Source organism: Prunus avium, chromosome 4, assembly GCF_965620075.1.
Source record: "Prunus avium chromosome 4, drPruAviu1.hap1.1, whole genome shotgun sequence".
In the NCBI taxonomy this organism is placed as follows: domain Eukaryota; kingdom Viridiplantae; phylum Streptophyta; class Magnoliopsida; order Rosales; family Rosaceae; genus Prunus; species Prunus avium.
The window spans coordinates 5,978,425-5,988,110 of NC_142287.1; the positions used below are offsets into that span (position 1 = coordinate 5,978,425).

At 40.4% G+C, this 9,686-nt stretch overlaps 1 long non-coding RNA gene across 1 annotated transcript; it reads right to left on the reverse strand.

The window, feature by feature from the left end:
- Nucleotides 1-553: 553 nt before the first annotated feature.
- On the reverse strand, nt 554-2,721 carry LOC148294726 (uncharacterized). Its single transcript, XR_015835458.1, has 3 exons — nt 2,150-2,721; nt 1,525-1,588; nt 554-755 (listed from the first exon to the last, which is right to left on the reverse strand). It is a non-coding gene; the product is annotated as an uncharacterized LOC148294726 (long non-coding RNA).
- Nucleotides 2,722-9,686: the final 6,965 nt, after the last annotated feature.

Here is a 9,686-nt window from a genome sequence, read left to right on the forward strand (position 1 = left end):
GCCAGTTCGTTCCAAATTGGAGTGGTTGGGGTAACTCATAGTTCTGGCGATTGGATTCAACACAAAACACACCAAATGACTCCTCCCACCATATTATGATGTTGCCCAAGTTTTGGGCTCGTTCCGAAATCAATAGGTGTGAGAAATTGGACAATTCAAGTTCAACGGCAGTTCGTTCCAAAGTTGAGTGGTAGGGTTAATTCATAGTTCTAGCGATCGGCTCAAAACACACCAAATGACTCCTCCCACCATATTATGATGTTGCCCAAGTTTTGGACTCGATCCGAAATCAATAGGTGTAAGAAATTGGACAATTCATGACAAGACCCGACCCAATTTCCACTTTGGAATCCGAGTCGAACCCTGTGTGTGTCCGACACCTGGCGGGTGTCAGGCACAAATGACTAATTTGCCCTTCTTACTAAAATCCAAATTCTTTTTAGGTTTGACATCCGCCGAAAATTCGGCAGCGTCTCCTCTGTAAACTGAATCTTTTCCCAAATTTTCACCTGTTGGAAAGCATACTTATAAAAAAGAAAACATCACAACCGCCAGCATGCTTTCAACGTACATCCAAACAACTTAACCAACTAACCGGCCTGAGGCCATACAGAAGATCTTTGGGCAAATCTTCAGAGCAACTAATTCAGAATTTAAGATAACAGTATAAATACAAAAAGAACTCCTACGTAGCGGAGGAGATGGATGGAGGAAAGTGACGGCCCTGTGGTGATGTCCCCGTACACGACTACTGCCTGGGGGCGCAAAACATTGAAAAACGTGAGTGGACAAAAATAAAGTTTTAGAACATAAGGTATCAACATACTAACCCCTCTGTTAAAACATTTAGAAAATTTAATCATATCCATGTTCAATATCCGTATGAAAATTCAGGCATGCAAATCCTCATACATATAGCTGAGCATATATTCAGTGAAACATTAACAAAATATCTGAGATTAATAAAGGGAAACAATTTCCTTCCACCTATGTGTACCCATCATAAATCCGTCAATTCCATAATTTCCGTCAATTCCTCCTAGCAGGTCTCGGTAGCATAAAGTTACTCAAGCCGCATTCCTTGCAAGACTCAGAGGACACTTGGTCCACCCGAGCCGCATTCCTAGCACCACAAAGTTTGAGCGTCCCCGAACTTGTGGGCAATTGTCAAACGCACGCTGACTCATCTGAAGGCAACTGGGATGTCCTTGGACATCATTATAATCGAAAGCAACAATTTATCTGAAGGCAACATTTTTGGGTACCTATGGTGGTTTAAAAACAAAATACATGCCCTTCCTGGAAATTACCATTTTATTCCTCAACCAATCATTCAATATGATTAAAACCTCATTTCTTACTTTCCAAGCCATTTGCATTTAAATATAATAACATATAATCGAGAACATATATATAATTTCATTATTCCTGCTCGGAAAGTAATAGCCATAAATAAATCCTTCAAGATCAAATATTGAAACTTTAATAACATAAAATCCATTTATAAAACAAAAGTCCACTCACTGTGCGTCCGAGTTGCTCTGACCCTTTGAGGGTCCCTCCTTTGAATCAGCTGGTACCCGAGTACCTATTTAAGCCATCATAAATATTAAATCAATAAAATTGCTCAACACAATAATTTAATTTAAAGCCCTGACCCCCGGCTTCTAAAAGTGCGTGTACTAGTTTAAGACCATTATTATCGAGTACGCTGAACCGGTGTACCATAATCCTTGAATCTTTCTGCAATGCACAAAGAATTCCCCCTAGGAGTAAAACTCCCAAACAACACTTGATAACGAGAGAGGAGTTTGTTTCAGTTATACTCTGTCCGAGAGGTCTAAACTTATTGAATAACCACTAATGTTGGATATGTTGTAGAAAACAGGAAACTGAACAACTTTCAAGAAGAAACCTTGGTCATCTGAACAAAGGAAATCGACATCCAAGAGTGAGTAAGGTGCTGTAGCATTTAAACAGCAGACTAGAGGACTTACTAACTTTGAACAAGGTTTCAGATGGTTATAGAACTTAAATTGCTGTGAATTTTGGATATGTCATATTTCTATAACTAAGGAACAACCTGTATGAAGAAAGTGTTGTCGACTGATCAATAGAAATTAACACACAAGAAAGAATTCGAGCCTACCTCAATACAGCAGAACAAAATAAGTAGGCAACACTTCAACCAGCCTTGAGATGACTACAATTCTTGGATGAAGCTCCAATTTTGACAGATTATAGCCAAGACAAAGACGAACAACTTTGATGAAAGGAACGAAGCCACTAGATCAGAGGAAGGCCACATGCAAGAGTGAATAAGGGCACACTAGAGTGAAACCAGCAAACAGAATGAAAGTGAAGACTAGTCTCAACTTGAACACGATTTACAGTAGATAGAAATCTCCGTTTGCCTTGGAATTTGGATATGTTGTAGATGTCGACCTCAGAAACAATTGTTATGAAGGAATAGAGGTAAGAATCGCAACAGAAACCCGCATGCAAAGAGAAATCCGTGCTTAACACAGAGTATCAGACAGAGATGAGCTGTTCATACTCCAACTGGGGTTTGAGGTGTTTATATTTCTCCGACTGGGCTAATTTTCGGATATGTTCGACTCATGAGGCAGACGAACAGGTTTGAAGAAGGAACTATTTCGTTTCGAGCTCAGGAAGTTGATGCTTTGGACCCGTGAACAGATCAGTAAGTCTTGAGGAGGTTCTGTCGGTTTTGGGATTATGATGGGTTTAGGGGACTTGTGCAGAATAGAGAATATTTAGGGAATTTGTTGGGCTTATCAGATTTGGGGGCTCAACAATAACAGACGTGTCGGGAGAGTAAAAAGAGATTTTTTTTTCTGGTTTTCTAAAAACAATCTTTGAACTGTTTACAAGTTTGCCACCGGACAAATTCCTTCATCGCAACTTTTTCGTTACAACTCCGCTTCGAGCTCACTACGTGTCTAAGAACTCGTTTCGACGTGCTCTGCATAACGATCCAATCAAAATTTTCAAATTCCTTCCTGGTCAAAAAGTCAACTTTCATACCCGTTAAAATATTCCAGGGGCAAAATAGTCTTTTTCTAGAATAAAATAATAATTGAAAATTAATTAAGGATCGAGTTGTTACAATTCAAGTTCAAAGGCAGTTCGTTCCTGATTGGAGTGGTTGGTGTATTCCATACTTCTAGCGAATGGATTTCACTCAAAACTCACCAAACGACTCCTCCCACCATATTATGATGTTGCCCAAGACTGGGGCTCGATCCGAAATCAATAGGTGTGAGAAATTGAACAATTCAAGTTCAACGGCAGTTCGTTCCTAATTGGAGTGGTTGGTGTATTCCATACTTCTAGCGATTGGATTTCACTCAAAACTCACAAAATGACTCCTCCCACCATATTATGATGTTGCCCAAGTTTTGGGCTCGATCTGAAATCAATAGGTGTGAGAAATTGGACAATTCAAGTTCAACGGCAGTTCGTTCCTAATTGGAGTGGTTGGCGTATTCCATACTTCTAGCGATTGGATTTCACTCAAAACTAACCAAATGACTCCTCCCACCATATTACGATGTTGCCCAAGTTTTGGGCTCGAACCGAAATCAATTGGTGTGAGAAATTGGACAATTCAAGTTCAACGGCAGTTCGTTCCTAATTGGAGTGGTTGGTGTATTCCATACTTCTAGCGATTGGATTTCACTCAAAACTCACCAAATGACTCCTCCCACCATATTATCATGTTGCCCCAGTTTTGGGTTCAATCGGAAATCAATAGGTGTGAGAAATTGGACAATTCAAGTTCAACGGCAGTTCGTTCCTAATGGGAGTGGTTGGCGTATTCCATACTTCTAGCGATTGGATTTCACTCAAAACTCACCAAATGACTCCTCCCACCATATTATGATGTTGCCCAAGACTGGGGCTCGATCCGAAATCAATAGGTGTGAGAAATTGAACAATTCAAGTTCAACGGCAGTTCGTTCCTAATTGGAGTGGTCGGTGAATTCCATACTTCTAGCGATTGGATTTCACTCAAAACTCACCAAATGACTCCTCCCACCATATTATGACGTTGCCCAAGTTTTGGGCTCGATCCGAAATCAATTGGTGTGAGAAATTGGACAATTCATGTTCAACCGCAATTCGTTCCTAATTGGAGTGGTTGGTGTATTCCATACTTCTAGCGATTGGATTTCACTCAAAACTCACCAAATGACTCCTCCCACCATATTGTGATGTTGCCCAAGTTTGGGGCTCGATCCGAAATCAATATGTGTGAGAAATTGGACAGTTCAAATAACTGTTAAGCTCATAATTTCATACGTATACATGCCCTATTTACTTACTTCTTTTGCTTAGTTTCTTAGATTTCTAAGTTATTTGCCTCCCTTTGTGTGTTTTTTAGGCAAATAGAGCAAGAGAGCATAATTCATGCAATTCAAGCGTGTTAAGGCCTAATTTGGATGAATGGATGAAGAGCTTAAAAGACAAACTCATTTTGGCTACAGCCCCCTGCCAGTCCAGTTCCGTAGGTCATATTGCAAGCTTTGTTTCAGCAACTTACACAGATCGGATGAGGCAGCATGCTTCATGAAAGTTGTTCCAATGGGTGTGTACTATAACATATCCAAATTTCAGCCCCATTGGATAAATATGGAGTCTGTTACCTAGCAAACACAGAGCCATGCTCAGGATGGATTGTATCAGCGCGCAAAATGAGTTAGCAATTTGTTTTGGCCTTAACTTCCTCCTCCGACCTTGGATTGGCCCAAATGATATATGGATGGAAAGAAGACATTCTGAACTTTAAGTTTGAGTGCTTAAAGTCTTAATTTGCTTAAGGGAAGCCCAATTCGTAAGCCCTTGAAGTTGCTGGTCATGCTGACCTCAGGATGAGCTATTGTTTCTGGTTGGAAGCTTGGTCATGGTGAGCTAGGCATGAGCTATTGAGCTGGTTGGAAGCTTGGTCATGGTGACATGAAGATGAGCTAGGGCTGCTGGTGGGATTTATTGGTGAAGTGCATCAACCAATTCAAATTTTCTAATACAAGTGCATCAACCATTTCAGATTTTATAAAACAAGTGTTGTATGCATTAGCCATATTGAATTCAGATTTTTCACTTCCTTAGGCCTATAAATAGGGAGGTTCTCTAAGCTTGTAAACACACCCCAAGGGGGGGAGCTCTCAAACACTTCTCTAGAGCTCCCTTCCCTTCTCTCCCTCAAATTCTCTTAGTTTCCCTTTCTAGTTTTCAATTGTTATAATGAGATCTTTGTGCTGAAATTTTCCTTTAAGTCTTTCCAAGTTCTACTTTAATTTTCATTGTTATGTAAATTCTTTTCTTTAGTTTCAAGTTTGATTAGTTTCCAAGTTTCAATTATGATTTTTGTTCTTATTCATTATGCTTATAAGTTAATATGCTAGTTTGAATGATTGATCACCATTTAGGCTTGCATGTTAGCTATCTTGGTTTGAATTAAGAGTAGACACCATACTTTAATTCGAATTGAACTATGAATAGGAAGAGTATGTATGGCCATTCGACAACAGGGATTAGATACATGCTTGGTTGTTTAAATTGTTCTTCTATGCTTAATGGGTTCCTAATGCTTAATTTTAGGTTAGACAACAAATGATCAAATTAGGGAATTAGGAACACAAGGTTATGACCACACACCATGGCTTAATCATACATTAGCTAGAATCAATCCGTTAATCTAATTGAACTTGGGAACTTATCTGCTTGAGTTAGTTATTTTCTTTCTTCCTTGTTTTATTTATTTCCCTTTTTTTCATTTCTGTTTTGTGTAGGGAAAATGAATTGAATCATTCAATCAACAATCCTCGTGGGATCGACCTCGCACTTACATATGCTAAACTACCAACGGTTCGTGCACTTGCGAGTATCACAAGTTGAGGATGCAGCTTAATCCATTTTGGTGCAGCTGAAATCTACACAACAATAACTCCTCCCACCATATTATGATGTTGCCCAAGTTTGGGGCTCGATCCGAAATCAATACGTGTGGGAAATTGGACAATTCAAGTTCAACAGCAGTTCGTTCCAAATTGGAGTGGTTGGGGTAACTCATAGTTCTGGCGATTGGATTCAACACAAAACACACCAAATGACTGCTCCCACCATATTATGATGTTGCCCAAGTTTGGGGCTCGATCCGAAATCAATAGGTGTGGGAAATTGGACAATTCAAGTTCAACAGCAGTTCGTTCCAAATTGGAGTGGTTGGGGTAACTCATAGTTCTGGCGATTGGATTCAACACAAAACACACCAAATGACTGCTCCCACCATATTATGACGTTGCCCAAGTTTTGGGCTCGAACCGAAATCAATTGGTGTGAGAAATTGGACAATTCAAGTTCAACGGCAGTTCGTTCCTAATTGGAGTGGTTGGTGAATTCCGTACTTCTAGCTATTTGATTTCACTACAAACTCACCACATGACTCCTCCCACCATATTATGATGTTGCCCAAGTTTTGGAATTGATCCGAATTCAATAGGTGTGAGAAATTGGACAATTCAAGTTCAACGACAGTTCGTTCCTAATTGGAGTGGTTGGTGTATTCCATACTTCTAGCGATTGGATTTCAATCAAAACTCACCAAATGACTCCTCCCACCATATTATGATGTTGCCCAAGTTTGGGGCTCGATCCGAAATCAATAGGTGTGGGAAATTCGACAATTCAGTTCAATAGCAGTTCGTTCCTAATTGGAGTGGTTGGTGAATTCCATACTTCTAGCGATTGGATTTCACTCAAAACTCACAAAATGACTCCTCCCACCATATTATGATGTTGCCCAAGTTTGGGGCTCGATGCGAAATCAATAGGTGTGAGAAATTGGACAATTCAAGTTCAACTGCAGTGCGTTCCCAATTGGAGTGGTTGGTGTATTCCATACTTCTAGCGAATGGATTTCACTCAAAATTCACCAAATGACTCCCCCCACCATATTACGATGTTGCCCAAGACTGGGGCTCGATCCGAAATCAATAGGTGTGAGAAATTGGACAATTCAAGTTCAACGGCAGTTCGTTCCTAATTGGAGTGGTTGGCGTATTCCATACTTCTAGCGATTGGATTTCACTCAAAACTAACCAAATGACTCCTCCCACCATATTACGATGTTGCCCAAGTTTTGGGCTCGAACCGAAATCAATTGGTGTGAGAAATTGGACAATTCAAGTTCAACGGCAGTTCGTTCCTAATTAGAGTGGGTGGTGTATTCCGTACTTCTAGTGATTGGATTTCACTCAAAACTCACCAACTGACTCCTCCCACCATATTATGATGTTGCCCAAGTTTGGGCTCGATCCGAAATCAATTGGTGTGAGAAATTGGACAATTCAAGTTCAACCGCAAATCGTTCCTAATTAGAGTGGTTGGTGTATTCCATACTTCTAGCGATTGGATTTCACTCAAAACTCACCAAATGACTCCTCCCACCATATTATGATGTTGCCCAAGTTTTGGGCTCGATCCGAAATCAATAGGTGTGAGAAATTGGACAATTCAAGTTCAACGGCAGTTCGTTCCTAATTGGAGTGGTTGGTGTATTCCATACTTCTAGCGATTGGATTTCACTCAAAACTCACCACATGACTCCTCCCACCATATTATGATATTGCCCAAGACTGGGGCTCGATCCGAAATCAATAGGTGTGAGAAATTGGACAATTCAAGTTCAACGGCAGTTCGTTCCTAATTGGAGTGGTTGGTGTATTCCACACTTCTAGCGATTGGATTTCACTCTAAACTCACCAAAGGACTCCTCCCACCATATTATGATGTTGCCCAAGTTTTGGGCTCGATCCGAAATCAATAGGTGTGAGAAATTGGACAATTCAAGTTCAACGGCAGTTCGTTCCTAACTGGAGTGGTTGGCGTATTCCATACTTCTAGCGATTGGATTTCACTCAAAACTAACCAAATGACTCCTCCCACCATATTACGATGTTGCCCAAGTTTTGGGCTCGAACCGAAATCAATTGGTGTGAGAAATTGGACAATTCAAGTTCAACGGCAGTTCGTTCCTAATTGGAGTGGTTGGTGAATTCCGTACTTGTAGCGATTTGATTTCACTCAAAACTCACCAAATGACTCCTCCCACCATATTATGATGTTGCCCAAGGTTTGGAATTGATCCGAAATCAATAGGTGTGAGAAATTGGACAATTCAAGTTCAACGGCAGTTCGTTCCTAATTGGAGTGGTTGGTGTATTCCATACTTCTAGCGATTGGATTTCCCTCAAAACTCACCAAATGACTCCTCCCACCATATTATGATGTTGCCCAAGTTTGTGGCTCGATCCGAAATCAATAGGTGTGGGAAATTGGACAATTCAAGTTCAATAGCAGTTCGTTCCTAATTGGAGTGGTTGGTGAATTCCGTACTTCTAGCGATTGGATTTCACTGAAAACTCACAAAATGACTCCTCCCACCATATTATGATGTTGCCCAAGTTTGGGGCTCGATCCGAAATCAATAGGTGTGAGAAATTGGACAATTCAAGTTCAACCGCACTGCGTTCCTAATTGGAGTGGTTGGTGTATTCCATACTTCTAGCGATTGGATTTCACTCAAAATTCACCAAATGACTCCCCCCACCATATTACGATGTTACCCAAGACTGGGGCTCGATCCGAAATCAATAGGTGTGAGAAATTGGACAATTCAAGTTCAACGGCAGTTCGTTCCTAATTGGAATGGTTGGCATATTCCGTACTTCTAGCGATTGGATTTCACTCAAAACTAACCAAATGACTCCTCCCACCATATTACGATGTTGCCCAAGTTTTGGGCTCGAACCGAAATCAATTGGTGTGAGAAATTGGACAATTCAAGTTCAACGGCAGTTCGTTCCTAATTGGGGTGGTTGGTGTATTCCATACTTCTAGCGATTGGATTTCACTCTAAACTCACCAAATGACTCCTCCCACCATATTATGATGTTGCCCAAGTTTTGGGCTCGATCCGAACTCAATAGGTGTGAGAAATTGGACAATTTAAGTTCAACGGCAGTTTGTTCCTAATTGGAGTGGTTGGTGTATTCCATACTTCTAGCGATTGGATTTCACTCCAAACTAACCAAATTGGACTTGTGCAGAATAGAGAATATTTAGGGAATTTGTTGGGCTTATCAGATTTGGGGGCTCAACAATAACAGACGTGTCGGGAGAGTAAAAAGAGATTTTTTTTCTGGTTTTCTAAAAAGAATCTTTGAACTGTTTACAAGTTTGCCACCGGACAAATTCCTTCATCGCAACTTTTTCGTTACAACTCCGCTTCGAGCTCACTACGTGTCTAAGAACTCGTTTCGACGTGCTCTGCATAACGATCCAATCAAAATTTTCAAATTTCTTCCTGGTCAAAAAGTCAACTTTCATACCCGTTAAAATATTCCAGGGGCAAAATAGTCTTTTTCTAGAATAAAATAATAATTGAAAATTAATTAAGGATCGAGTTGTTACAATTCAAGTTCAAAGGCAGTTCGTTCCTGATTGGAGTGGTTGGTGTATTCCATACTTCTAGCGAATGGATTTCACTCAAAACTCACCAAACGACTCCTCCCACCATATTATGATGTTGCCCAAGACTGGGGCTCGATCCGAAATCAATAGGTGTGAGAAATTGAACAATTCAAGTTCAACGGCAGTTC